Source organism: Hylobates moloch, unplaced genomic scaffold, assembly GCF_009828535.3.
Source record: "Hylobates moloch isolate HMO894 unplaced genomic scaffold, HMol_V3 SCAFFOLD_12, whole genome shotgun sequence".
Taxonomy (NCBI): Eukaryota; Metazoa; Chordata; class Mammalia; order Primates; family Hylobatidae; genus Hylobates; species Hylobates moloch.
Genome location: NW_026652287.1, coordinates 74,945,245 through 74,961,158, shown reverse-complemented (window position 1 = coordinate 74,961,158; position 15,914 = coordinate 74,945,245). Strand labels below are relative to the sequence as shown.

General features: G+C 33.5%; 1 protein-coding gene across 14 annotated transcripts in view; it reads left to right on the top strand.

The window, feature by feature from the left end:
• The window catches only part of KCNC2 (potassium voltage-gated channel subfamily C member 2), a 169,837-nt gene that overhangs the window by 142,321 nt on the left and 11,602 nt on the right, over window positions 1-15,914 (top strand). The gene's annotated exons all lie outside the window — the stretch shown is intronic.

Genomic DNA, 15,914 nt, shown 5'->3' with positions numbered 1-15,914 from the left:
ATTTTACTTAAGAAAGTCAAGGGAAGCCTGATCATACTGAATGCTGTCTTTAAGCAGTTAAAAAATTAAAATTTTAGAGAAAACTAATAATAACTGGCAATATTATAAATATTCGTAATGCAGTCATGTATTGCTTAACAACAGGGATAGGGTTGGAGAAATGCACCATTAGGTAATTTCATTGTTGTTATGTGTGAACACCCTAGAGTGTACTCACATAAACCTAGGTGGCATTGCCTACTACACTTCTAGGTTATATGGTCTAGCCTAATCCTTTTAAGCTACAAACCTGTACAACATGTTATTGTAGTGAATGCTGTAGGCAATTGTAACACAGTGGTAAGTATTGCGTGTCTAGGAATATCTAAACATAGAAAAGGTACAGTTAAAAACATGGTTTTATAATCTCATGACAACACCATGGTATATACGATCCGTTATTGACTGAAATATCATTATGCAGCACAGACTGTATTCTAATTACTTTTATAAAAGTTATGAACACTTAACTCTAAGTTAAAAATCATGTTTATTAATTTCAAAGTGATGTTAAAATTAGATAAAACTGACATTTTATCTGAGGCATACCAATACACCAAATGACTACAGACTCACTGCTGTTAGGGGTTTTTTGAAGAAACTGAATGAATAATTGTTGACTGATTGTTTGAATCCCCACTGTGTGATTCATTGAATCCCAGTGATTCTGTCTTGTGTTACCCTTGAATTCCACTTTTCAAGGACTGATAATCATATATAATTTTTTATTTCTGTTTTTATAATGTTAATGCTAACTTATAAGAAAACCAAATTAGTAAATAAAGATTAAGGACCATCAAATAATAAAGAAATTCACTGATACTTGTTTCTCCTTCCACCTATTTAGTTGCCTATATTATTTTGGAGAAATATAGTTACAGTTTCATAACTTTTATAGAAGTTTTGTATAACCTTTATATAATATTTGTTGGTGCTATGCTACACACACATATATGTAGAAGAATGTATATGTACACTCTAAAGTTTCAAATAAAGCATACTAAAAGATTTTTCTTGAAGTAACAGTTGTAAATGTTATACTTTAATTGAGTTAAATTCACAAAATCCAAGTATTCAAAACAATAAAAAGAAAATATTTTCTGATCAAATTTAAAGTTAAAAACAACATACTCTGTCATAAGAAATAAGCTTGGACATGACTTTTTTTTAGCATAATGCCTACTGTCATTTCAATGTCTACCTTTGAAAGCATCCATTCTTGTTAAAAACATTTGCCACTGCTGACAATTTCAGAACAAAAGTTAAGTGGGAAGAAACTTAAATTTGTCTCTAATAACAATACCAACAAATAATTAGATATGCAATTTTTGTTATTCTCTATAATCCACATGATTTAGAGAAATATTTATTCAGTCATCCTACCACAACTATTGGACCCTGTATACTTGCTGATCAACAGAATTCATTATAGTCAGCCTTGTAACCCAAGAAAGTAAAAATTTGTAATTATTTAAAGAAAAATTAGAACACTGAGTGAACAGGAAACCTACAAAATGGGAGAAAATTTTCGTAACCTACTCATCTGACAAAGGGCTAATATCCAGAATCTACAATGAACTCAAACAAATTTACAAGAAAATAAACAACCCCATCAAAAAGTGGGCGAAGGACATGAACAGACACTTCTCAAAAGAAGACATTTATGCAGCCAAAATACACATGAAAAAATGCTCATCATCACTGGCCGTGAGAGAAATGCAAATCAAAACCACAATGAGATACCATCTCACACCAGTTAGAATGGCAATCATTAAAAAGTCAGGAAACAACAGGTGCTGGAGAGGATGTGGAGAAATAGGAACACTTTTACACTGTTGGTGGGACAGTAAACTAGTTCAACCATTGTGGAAGTCAGTGTGGCAATTCCTCAGGGATCTAGAACTAGAAATACCATTTGACCCAGCCATCCCATTACTGGGTATATACCCAAAGGACTATAAATCATGCTGCTATAAAGACACATGCACACGTATGTTTATTGCGGCACTATTCACAATAGCAAAGACTTGGAACCAACACAAATGTCCAACAACGATAGATTGGATTAAGAAAACGTGGCACATATACACCATGGAATACTATGTAGCCATAAAAAATGATGAGTTCATGTCCTTTGTAGGGACATGGATGAAACTGGAAACCATCATTCTCAGTAAACTATCACAGGACAAAAAACCAAACACGGCATGTTCTCACTCATAGGTGGGAATTGAACAATGAGAACACATGGACACAGGAAGGGGAACATCACACTCCAGGGACTGTTGTGGGGTGGGGGAGGGGGAAGGGATAGCATTAGGAGATACACCTAATGCTAAATGACAAGTTAATGGGTGCAGCACACCAACATGGCACATGTGTACATATGTAACAAACCTGCACATTGTGCACATGTACCCTAAAACTTAAAGTATAATAATAATAAAATAAAATAAAAAGAAAAATTAGAACACTGTATTAAAACAATCACATTGATAACATGGATTTACATCATGAAAGATAGAAGGTGTTATAGGGAGGTGGTAATATTTATCCAATATGTGGGGAGTTTTTGGCTTTAGAATTTTGTAGAATCTAATAAGAGAGATTATAATAATATTTTATAGCAACATAGAGTAGTGTAGCAAAGGAGTAAAAGAATAAAGTAGCTAATAAAAAGAGTTTTAAAACAGAACTTAATAGAGATTGCATGACATATTATTAACTTTTGCTTTTCAATACTCATCTGTCTGGGAGGAGTCTGATTTTAGAAACAAAATCAATTTTCAAACCCAATGAAAATCAGCATCTTTTCATTATATTCTCATTTTTGTCATTTATAGCTAAGAAATCATTTTTGTAACACCAACAAAGGGAAAATTACCTGATTTTTTGTGGTAAAGTTTTAAAACCAACCAAGTTAATGTGAATAATTTGTTGAGAAAAATAATAATTGATTGTGAAAGTTAACACATTAGCAAAGTAAGGAAGTGTTGGCATGCTTGAGCAGTCTTGTCTTTGCATCTTATTTTTCTCATCTGCTTCTCACTTGCCTAAACATGTTCATCAGAAATTATAAAAGGATTTGTCCTATCTCTGGTTCATATGCATATTTTGCTGCCAAAATGTATAAGAAGAAACTCAAAGATCTCAAACATTTTATTGAGTTTACTACCAACATTGTCATTAACTGTTTATTGAATGAAGTATTTGAGGTAATTTAGTTCCCAAAATGACAACCTATTGTCTGTCCTCTAGTAAATTCTGCCTATTCAGCTCTCCCCCACCACCACCGTCAGCACATTGCTATCACCACCAATCACTGCCCTGCTTCTCTCATTTCTGAACATTGAAAACCTTTTTTATATGTAGAATAATGGCTTTTCTGGGGCGAGATAAGGCAGGCAGTTACTCTGAGAAGGCTAATAATTTGGCATTTGAATAAACTTTCAACTCACATGTTGTGTCTTGGTTTGAATCAATTCAATCGAAGTTTAACATTTGAGTTTAACATTTATCATTGAATCATATGTTGAGTATTGATTGATTATTATTGATTCAATCAAAGACTCAACATAGAAGTAGAACATTTTAACTCTGTTTAAAGGAAATTTTTACATATGTAAAATGAAAATCAACAAATAATGTTGGATGTACAATAGCTGTTAAAGATCCTTATATGGCTGATTTGCTTAGTATCTCTAAAATTCACTCCTTACCCAAACATAGCAAAACAAAAATGACAAAGCAGAATAAAAAAAATGAAGCCTATATATAATTCTGGCTCTTGCCTAATTGTTGAAATTTTAAAAAGATAAAGTGATAAAAATAGGACATGAATAACATCTCAAAGAACAAACCATAGCTATCTTTTTTCCAGTTAACAAAGAGCTTTCAGCATATATTTTAAAAGAAATGTTTTACTTTTAAGAATGTAGTCATTGAAGCTGTGGATGTCATTTTAGAGGATAATTTACTAACTGCATTTTTAAGATTCTACATGTGAAAACGAGGCACTTTGGATTTCCTTCTAAGTCAGCACTGTGCAAGCTCAAGAGAATATTAAATGTAGTATTTTCTGACTCTATTAAATATTTAATAGCTTTCCTTCTGTTGTCTCTATATCAAGGACAAGTCCTGTAAACCTTGACCTGAAAGCCCTAAAATGAGCTAAATAATCTATGAAAACAATCACTTTAAAAAAAAAATCTAGCTGAAAGATTTAAAAATCTGGGAAAGGAAACATTCAGTTCATATTTGTCCATGCATGTAAGTTTCACAATTTTTCAGATACTTTAGTCTCAAACTGAATATTCACTTTATTCAAATAATAAACACATTTTTAAAGCCTGATACTTATTTGCTTATTTCTCTTTGCATGTGTAGAACCAGCGTTTGGATGTTAAACTATTTATTTTATAAGGATCTTGAAAAAAACACTATGTATAAAAATCTAGGAGACAAATGAGAAATAAAAGTTAACTTCATTCTCCTGGCTTTATTGCTCTTGCAGTATTGATGACCAGAGTTTAGCATGTATGCATGTTGTGTTTTCATGTATGTGTATGCATAAAACACTATTTCATCAGTCTAGTTTTTCTTTTCTGAATCTTTCTGTCTAGTAGAGTTGAAGGTTCTTGTTAAACAAAGGCCCATTCAGAGAAGACATATATGTTATAAAGAAGAGGGCTTTGACTCCAGTCTCTAAGCTTCAGTTTGCTGCTCTGTAAAATGAGGTAATAGAGTCTACTATGTAATATGTTGTTAAGATTAAATAAAAAGTAATTTTTAGGACAGATGAATTCACTGAATTTTATCTATTAGTATTATTATTACTGTTGTTATTTTCTGAAGAAAAGCATGCATTTTATTTTTTAGACTTGCCACCTTCTCATGTCAAAGGTAGCATTGCTACTGGTATCTTAAAGCTATTCTTAATTTCTCTACTACCACTTATTTATCCTGTAAAACTGTTATCAGTGGCATAGCCCTTAATTTCTTCCTTTCCTGATGCTTCTCAGAACAACAAGTACACAGTTACATTTTGGGAAAAGAATTAGTTAAAAACAATTTGTAAAAATCATGTAGTTATGATGGCTTGCTGATTGGTTATGAGTAGGAAAAGTCTATAAATTAGAAAGTTTTATGATTAGCATTCAGGAATATTTGATATTAGTACTCACTGTTAAGCCCTATAAAAATTATAAAGATTTGTGATGACCTCTATGGACAAAATTGATTTTACACCCTCATGATGCAGTAATTTCTGTGTTTTGTATGTATGTGTGTGTGTGTGTGTGTGTGTGTGTGTGTGTGTGTGTACTTGCCACTTAAACTTCTCAGCACCCAGTAGTTTGTTAATCCCTTGAGATGGATTTTTTCCTATTTCTTTACTAAAACTGCTTCATCATAGGAAACTAATAGCGGCCTGATTATTTCATCCAATAGACGTTTTTATCTTCTCTGAATTCAGCATAAATTGACTGCTAATCTCTTCACCTTGAAGCATCCTCCTTACTTTACATTTCTCACAGTACCCTACTCTTGTCACACAATCTGACAATCTATTTTCTAATTTGTCTTAGTTTATAGCTTTCTTCCTATTCCTTTTGTTGTTTTCATGAACCTTCTTAAAAATCCACTTGGGGAAAGTGGTGTAAATAAATAAACCAAGATTGAGTTGAACTTTATGTTTGGTGTGGCCATAATCTTTGCCATTATGCCTTCTTCATAGTTACTAAGCACAAAATCAATGCCATTAACATAAAATATGAATAAAACTCTCTGTTACAAGCTTATTTTCTATAACGGGGAAGGAAACAAAATATTACGGAAATGAGGTAAGTGCTATATTAGAAAACTGCAAGGAAGTGGTTAATTTTGACCAGATTTCAAGGATTTGTTAAAAGACCATGTGATTCCTGAGTTGAAGTTTAACTACTTAGTAGTTCTTTGCCAGTCTTAAAAAGGAAAAAGGTGAATTTTAGACGGAAGGAACTGCATGTGCAAAGTCATTAAATAGCCTGGTACATCATAGGAGAGGTGATATTCATATTAGAAAAGGTAGGTAAGGACAACATAAGGGAATTCTTGAATAACATATTAGGAAAATTCTATGTCCAGATGCAGTAGTGCATGCCTATAATCCCAGCTGTTTGGGAGGCTGAGGCAGGCAGACTGCTTGAGCCCAGGAGTTCAAGGCTAGCCTGGGAAACTTGGTGAAATCCTGTTTCTATTTTTAAAAAAATACAAAAATTTGCCAGGTGTGGTGGCACATGCATGTAATCCCAGCAACTTGGGAGGCTGAGGTGGGAGAATTGCTTGAGCCCAAGAGATCAAGGCTGCAATGACCCATGATTTCACCACTGCACTCTAACCTGGGCAACAGAGAGAGACCTTGTCTCAAAAAATAAAAATAAAGTTTTTTAAAAAACATTGCATATTATCTAGTAGTTGGGAGCCATTAAACTATTTTAAGCAGGTGAGTGCCATAATCACATTTGTTCCCTTCAAAGAGTGCTTATTCCCAGTAATCCAAGAAAAAGTAATTAAAAGCATATTAAAAGCTAAGCTGCTGGCCCTGGAAATGAAGAGAAGGGAGAAAAATGCTAGAGGTATTTAGAGTCTGAGAGTCTACAGGATTCAGCGATTCAACAGATGAAGGTGTTGGGGAAGAAAAAGGAGTCTTGGTACCAAATTGGTTAATTGCTAAATGATGGTCCAAAATAACAGAAATATATAATGGAATAGAAAGGGCAGATTTGATCAACAAATTGGGCAAGTGTAAGTTGAAATTCCCTTGAAAATTTCAGCAATAATATGTATAATAGCTAGTATTTTGATTGCCTTTATTGATTGAGATTGAAAAGCTCTGTGTATTTTGGAATTACAATTATAAAATGCCAAGAAAAGGCAGAGTGGGAGATGACATTTGGGTTATCATTGATGCTGTGATGGCAGGCGGATTCATGGAAGTAGATGAGATTACCAGATTTCAAGACATTCCAATATTTAAGCAATAGACCTAGATATTTCTGATTATTGTAGATCTCTATGACTATTGTGAATTCCTTAGGGTAGAAGAATTCATAATATTAAAAAATTTATTTACATAGTAAATGCATAGTCATATTTATTTTATAATCTAGTAAAGCAGCCAATTGTATTGAAGATTAACTTTGATACTTTGTAACCTTGTACAGAATCACTAGTTTGTCCTGTTAGTCATACGTAAAAAGGCTAGGAGACACCTGTTTTCCTGGACTGGGATATAACCAAGTGATATGAGCTAACATTTTAAAGAAAAATAAATTGTGTAAAAGGAAAATTATTTAAAAGAGACAAAAATAAAATTAGAAGAGTGGCACTGTTTTACGTTTTTGCAAATCTCTTTCATATCTTGCTTAATAGACAATGGGTGATTTCTCATACCTGCTTCTGCTTTCAATGTGTTGAGGGACCACATGTCACGTAGCCTCTAGAGAACTCCACTGTAAACATGTGAGACAATGAGAGTGAAAAAGGCAAGAAATATTTTAGTATTACTACAAAACTATGCTTGACTATACGGACCCCAGAAAAGGCCTCATGACTACTAGGAGTCCCTAGACCATGATGTGAAAGCAGTTGATATAGTTAACTTGTTAAGGCATGAAACACTAATATTCATTTTATTGTACTTCCAATTACACAGCCAATCAATCAATCTCTTATAGATTTTAAATATGGTTTCTTTGTTTCTCATAACCAAATTGCAATTTACATAGGATCTTTTAGTGTAAATTTACCTCTGCTCTCTGGGAAGAGTTTGCAAGTACTTGTAAAAGTGATCCTCAGACACAGGAGGAAGGGAGACTCTAGTGTCTGCTACTCATACATCTGAATAGGAACACCTGCTAAAGTGTACCAGAGTGGATTGGAGGGGTTCTGCCTAAGCTAATTAGCCAAGAGGAGCAGATGTCCACTAAACAAAGATCTTAAGGAAGAAAAAGTGCTATAGCTCTAACTTAATATGTAATATGGGGCTTCAATGGAGCTACAGGTGGGTCTAGCTCCCATATCTGGATGGAACTTGGCTACCTGGGAATTGTGTTATGGTTTTAGAAAAAAATTACTGAGCAAGGAGAATATGGACAAAAAGAACAATAATATTTGAGACTGAGGTTTTGGGGACCCTTTGGTTTACAGGTACCTGGACCAACAAAGGTGGTACTGCAGGGTAGACAGACATTGGTGGCACTATGTAAGATGTGCTTTGACTGCAGTGCCATAGTGCTAAAAGAAACAGACTTTTCTGAATCAGAACATCTCTTTGGCAGGTGTTTGTAAGCTAGTTACCTCCCTTCACCTCCGTCACTCATTAAGTAAAAACAAATATTTTTGGATAATTTATTTTGGAACATGATTGTTGGCCTCAAGAAAGATATAGTGGGACTTATAGCAGATAAGGCTTAATAATGTGACTCTATAACCCTAGATGGTGGTAGAGCAGTTCATATCATCCCAAGACAAATTAATCATTTAAAAATAAATTTATATTAAATATATTAAAGATAAAAATATGAGGGGGAATTTTAAATAATTGGAGTTTTGAAATTACAATTCTGGTTTATGTCATGAAATTGCTATATATTGTCAATTATCATTCTTAAGAGTGCAAAGGGTAAAATTTTTCTTCAGTGTAATGACACAATTATAAAAAATATTTTTATAAAATATGGTAATTACATGCTTTAAATTTCATCATGAGACTTAAGAAAGCAAAATGATGCTATATATTCATAATTGATGACTTTTAATTCTGGTTACCTAATTTTGTACACTGTAATTCATTGTGATAATACCAATAACACATCAAGCCTTTCTTTATGTATCCGAGAAAATTACATTTTTCTGTGAATAGATAGGCTTTGACTCTAAACAAGCAATTACAATTTCAATTAAATAAATCTGTGTCCTCAAAATAAAAATATAGAGGAAGGATTGTATATTTACATTGGATAAGGATATAAAGAAAACGTGGTAGAAGATATTTATCTGGGACCACATATGTCTCAGTGGTCAATAGTAACTTTGGGTATTTTTTTATTTTAGGAGTGAATGTTATATTGTTTTATAACTATTTCTATACCAATCTTTATAATATACACATGTTTATGTATAATCTGTACTTAAATATTTATTTATACATAGAAACATTTTATGTGGATATAGATATAAAAATCTATAACATGTGTGATATACACACACATTTATGTATAGACACCTGAAGTTTAATCTTTTTTACTGATTTCCGAACTTGGTGGTTGTGTATGGTGGTTTCATTGAAAGACCAGCTTTCTTCAATCTAATTCAATACCATAAATGTGGTAATGTTTGTGGATCTGTTTTTAAGTGGTAAAACTTGGATAAAGAAAAATTGATTTTATCAGCAGCCTCAGAAGAAACTGAATTAATTCTCAGCTCTGCATGGAACCAGCAGACAGTGGACCCTACTTGTTCCTACTTGATTGGCCTTTAAGGACAGACTTACCAATGAAAGAGATTTTTTTCTCTTTATAGAAACCAGAGTTCTATGAACAACAAACTCTTGTTAATTATGGCAAAATTAGTGTATAAGACATGAATATACACAAAATTAAGACCATCAGCTAAGTTTATGGTGCTGTAGAAAAGAAGAAAAATTAAAAACTTCCAATTTACAAGTTCTATGGGTAAATAAAATCAACTTAATGGTCATTCAGAATAATCAGGCTTAACCTTCTCTTGGTTATTACTTACTTTGAATTTTGTTTTAAAATTAAACCAAGAATACATGCTTAAAGGTTTTGTAGAGAATTTTAACTTTTCAGACATTTATGGAATGAATTAGGATCTCTCATTAGCAATACCTCTGCTTAATGCCACCCTGACACCCAGCTATAACCACTCCTAAAAATATAGTGTTTCTGTTCATTTGCTTTATTAGTTGTATGTAATGAGAAAAAAATGAGATTACATTCTGCATATTGTTGTTCTGCAGTCATTTTTATTTTATTTTATTTTATTTTTTATTATTATACTTTAGGTTTTAGGGTACATGTGCACAATGTGCAGGTTTGTTACATATATATCCATGTGCCATGCTGTTTTGCTGCACCCATTAACTCGTCATTTAGCATTAGGTATATCTCCTAATGCTGTCCCTCCCCCCTTCCCCCACCCCACAACTGTCCCCAGAGTGTGATGTTCCCCTTCCTGTGTCCATGAGTTCTCACTGTTCAATTCCCACCTATAAGTGAGAACATGCGGTGTTTGTTTTTTTGTCCTTGCGATAGTTTACTGAGAATGATGTTTTCCAGTTTCATCCATGTCACTACCAAGGACATGAACTCATCATTTTTTATGGCTGCATAGTATTCCATGGTGTATGTGTGCCACATTTTCTTAATACAGTCTATCGTTGTTGGACATTTGGGTTGGTTCCAACTCTTTGCTTTTAACTTAACATGATTCGTTGGAGATCATTCCATATAAGTACATGTTGCAGTATCTAATTCCTTGGAATGCTATATTACAGACATACCATCAATTCAGAGACAGACACTTTTATTTTTAAATTATAAATAATGCTTCATTGAATATCATTCTATGTGTCTATTCTTGTACTTTAATATACTTTTTTTTACAGTAAATTTCTAAAAGTGGAAATTTTGGATCACAGGATTACATGAACTTCTGATACTTGAACATTTAAAATTCTTGCAATTCTTTAGTTTTTATTTTATTATTTAAGAAAGAAAAGCAACATGAGCATAATAGGAATAAAGTATTCCCATTTGGAAAGATAATGTCCTTAGAATACAAACCAAAAATAATGCAACTTATGTAAAATTATAAAAATGGAAATTCCTTAGTATTATATTTTAGGTAACTTATTTTCATGATTTTCCCATAATGTTAATTTTCAAATATTAAATTATCTCTCTTTCATTTACAAAATAGAGATCAGCCTTATTTTTTTAAAGTTTTTCTTCCTTTATATTTTATAGTATAGGCTGATTTTTGTATTGTAAATAATAGGAAGATGAAGTAACTTTTTTTTTATTATACTTGAAGTTTTAGGGTACATGTGCACAACGTGCAGGTTAGTTACATATGTGTACATGTGCCATGTTGGTGTGCTGCACCCATTAACTCGTCCTTTGTAGGGACATGGATGAAGCTGGAAACCATCCTTCTCAGCAAACTATCGCAAGGACAAAAAACCAAACACCACATGTTCTCACTCATAGGTGGGAATTGAACAATGAGAACCCACGGACACAGGAAGGGGAAGTAACTTTTAAAAGACAGATTCTGCATTGGCTCCAATGGAATTTTTGCATACCAAATCAACAGAATTTTATAATGTATTCTTTTACTAATTTCACAACAGGGACTGAAGACTTATTTCTTGCTTTAAATCACGGTCCTGGGGATAGAATGTTTAAGTCTCTCTGGGCAACTTGTGGATATGTGGAATTATTAACAAAAGTCAGTGAAAATTGCTGCAATATTAGTGATCCTGGGCGAAAGCAGCACAGAGAAAGGACACAGTCTAGTCCACAGTTTTGAAAAAGTGAATACGCACTTGTGAATATGTTATAGAGCTCAATTTCACTCATTTTAATGATAACAAGAAAGAGAAAACGAGGAAAATAAAAATATACCCCACTTTTCATCACTTTCTCTCTGCCTATTATACATACCAGGAAATTTGCTTAAATATTTGCATTGAGGTAGATTGACATGAGACCCTCCATGGAGATCCTGGACTATGAAGACTTCCGACCCATGGTCACTGACTGGAAAAAAATAAGAGTCCTGGCCATTCTCTGCAATTAAATACATGGACATGACTAATGGAGAAAAATGTGCCTACTGATTAGACTCACAAGCCAATATTTTAACAGACTATTTTTATTCTGAAACTGCCTGGAATGAAGCATCAGATCTGCACAATCAGTTGACATGACATACCTTGTCTGGAGAGCTTTCTAACATTTCAATTATTCAATATGCCTAATTTTATTTTTAATTAATGTCTGGAGGAGTGTTTGGTCTTATCACAGGAAAGAGACAGAGAGAGATGGCGGTGTGATTGTCTTCCCCATTTGCTTGCTAGGACACAAGCTCCATTAAGAGAATGAATGGAAGGTGCTATTGGCGACATTTGGACCAATAAACCAGCTCAATTTGCTTTTTAAATTTGGCTTTTTTTTGCTTCAATATTCATTTTTCATTGTTTGATTTATATTCCTTACCTTTTATTCATATCATTTTAATTCCCCCTGGAATGTGGTCTATCTTATTTATTTCTTCATTTATTCTTTCATTAATTCTTCTACCCTTTTATCTATCCTGCCATACTCAGTACTAACAATGGTACAAGGAGCAAGAAATACAAAAAGTGAATGTGATGCCAGTCCAGTCCTTAAAGATTTCTCAGTTCAGTGAAGGAAAAAAGACAAATAAATAAAATCTCTTCCCCTCCATTTCTTTCCTTTTTACTTTCTTCTTCTGAATGTTATTCAGTCTAACCTCATATTTACCCATTTAAGCTCTACTCAGTGAGCCAGAAACAAAAGAAAACATTCTTTATATCCAAAGAGCTTAGAATTAAGTTCAGATAAAATGCACCAAGTCTTTGCTAACACAACCCAAGTGTTTGCCTCTGGATAATTCTGAGTCCTCAAAGCCACTGGGTCACCCATTCATTTGATACTTGAAGTAAATTGCTAACAAACTGAGTTCCTCTTCCTTCCATGGGAAACTCTGTACCTTCCCAGTATCTCCAAGAATTTTCATGGGGGCTACATTTCCCCTTATTACCTGTCATTCTTATTTTTATGACTCTTCTGTGTTTCTTATACCTATAACGTATTCCGCCTCCCATGGTTAACTTCTCCCCTCTTTTTGTCCTCTGCTGGCCCAATACCTTCATTCCTTGAAGCAGAATCAACATCAAGCTCATTTTATAAAATAGTCTTTTGCCGAAAGCAAAACAGAAGAAGCATCATCTTAAAATTTAGTATTCTCCATTGTTATTCTCAAGTTCTGCTACTGGACCTGTGAAGGAATTTCTCATTTGCTGAACATCACACTTTCAGCTCTTCTCCTTCTCCTTAGAGAACTTTTCCTTTTCCCCTCTTCAGAATTCAACCTCACTTTCCAAATTTCTATTATGTTATTGTCAAGCATACTTTTGTTCTGTCTTAGAATCCTAAGATTATTATCCTAAGATTAGAATCCAGATTATGACTAGCGTTTTTAGCTTTCACAAATAAAAGCACTGCCTCTCTGGCTGTGTTTTTTTTTTTTTTTTTTTTTTTTTAAATTGGAGACAGAGTCTGTCTCTGCTGCCCAGGCTTGATTGTAGTGGCACAGTCTTGGCTCACTGCAACCTTTGCCTCCTGGGTTCAAGTGATTCTCCTGCCTCAGTACTTGGGAAAGTAGCTGGGATTACAGGCATGCGCCACCATGCCCAGCTAATTTTTGTATTTTTAGTAGAGATGGGGTTTCACCATGTTGGCCAGGATGGTCTTGAACTCCTGACCTCAAGCGACCTGTCCACCTCAGCCTCCCAAAGTGCTGGAATTACAGGCGAGAGTCACCGCACCTGGCCTCTCTGGTTGTTCTTAAAGCAAAATAATCATCTGCCTTTGAGATGAATGTTGTCTTTTTCTCAGAATGCCAAAGTTGTTTTCTTTTTCAAATATTATTTTATTTTCTTTTTAGAGTAAAAATTTTACTATATATATTTTATATATGTTATATATAATATAAATAATTATTTAATTATATAAATTATGTAATATATATTATAGTAAAATATTACTATAATAGGAAAATAAAAGAATATTTGAAAATGGAATCAACTTTGGTATTACACTGGCAAATTTACAAAGTACTTAAAAGCTAAAGATATACAGAATTTTAAAAACAGCAAAGTAGAATAATACAAATACAAAATCATGATGTGATTCTTTAAATATTGCCAATAAAAATTTGATAAATACAAGTGCCAAACAACTTACGTAAACAAGCGGTTTTCAAAGTTTTGTGTCTTAGAACTGTTTATATTTATGGGCTGTTCACATGTTTTATTTGTGCACAAGTATTTGCATAGAAACCAAAATTTTGTCAAAATACACACAAATACACACACACACACACACACACACACATCTCATTACTAAGGAGGTCGTAAGCTATAAAGGCTTTAGGAAGATTCTTCTGAGTGTGTAAATGCCTGAAATGCTTTAGTCTAAGGTAGGGATGTTGAAGAGTGTAGTCGAGGGGTGGGAGTTAGTAGATACATATTGGTAGGACTCTAATGACAAAAGATTTTAGGTGGAATAAGAAATAAACATGACTCCTAAATCTATAGATGAAATTTGGATTAGATTAAGAAGTAATTTATGAATAGAAGATAACTGATTCTTCCTCTGAAAGGTTATCTTTTAATGTGTACATAGGATCTTAATGATACCAAGTGTGATGACAAATGATTGATTAAAAAAGAATAGTACATTTACTTGTACAAAGGGAAAACTGAATGACAAAAGAATGTTATTATCTCATAAAATGTCTGGGAAAGCTAGTGGTCAGACCACCTTGCCAAAACTTACAGCAGTTGGAAAATGTGCATGAGAGAGCAAGTCAAAGCCATGAAAATGACCTGCCTTAGAATACTATACAGCTGATGTACTAACTGGCACACTGTAGAAGAAGTTCCGTAATTTGAGGTGGTTCTTTAAGGCAGATAGCTACAGTTCTAAGATATTTTAGTCCTTCTGTATACCCCTTACATTTTGGTGGATTAAAACTCAACCAGGTAAAAAGGGAGGTGGTTTCAATCTCTTCTTGAACTGTCTCAGCTCTTCCCAACGGCATGCTTGAGGACTAGATATTAGGGGCAACTTTGGATTTTGGATACACTCTATTATTTTCAAGTAAGAACCTCCCTCTGCTTGACTGACAACTTCCTTCTCCTGAATGACTCTTTTGTTTAGACATTTAAGGAAGAACCTATTGGTGTTCATTTAGCATGCTAAACCTGAGTGTTATCACAGATTACTAGTGATCTCTAGCACTGCTGACTATAACAGTGCCATTCATTCAAACAGCTGGATTTCAAGTTTTCAGATCTTTAATATTAAGAAGTATGTGATCCCAGCATAAATAAATGGTTTTCAGCACATTTGTATTCTGCATTTGAGAGTTTGGTAAGTGAGGGGAACAGAATCTGGAGCTAAATTTGTCAGGTTAGTGACTCAGGCTTATCATTTTGTAGTTTATGACCATGGAAAAGTAGCTTAAACTTTCTGTCCTGATATCCCTGAACTGTAAAATGCAGTAGGAGTAGTGCTGTTATGAGGATTGATGTGAGTTAATGATGTAAATTACTTTCAACAGTATATGGTACTACTAGGAACTATATGAGTGCTTTTTTTATTATTCTGTATTGGTAGGTGTGTGTGTGTAGTCATATATTATTGGCTGAAGAAATGAATTGAATTTAAGAAAACTCTTTCAACTTTATAGTATGTTACTCTAACACTTTGAGATCCGTTTTCAAGAGAGGAAGACATTTTCATTTAAATTGCTCCTTTACTGGGTTTTTCTCCTTTCAGTCTTATTTATTCTTCTTCCCTAAATTTGCACTTTTGGACAAGTCTCCACCTGAAGTTGATGTAATTTACACGGCAGCACATATTGCAAAGATTTTTTTTTCATGCTGATACCATATGATATCCAGAACATTTTATATATGAATACAAATCTACAGTTAAATTTGGGTAGCTTCCAAATTTCTATCAGTGTGTCATGCACCTTATATTTAAAGGTTTAAA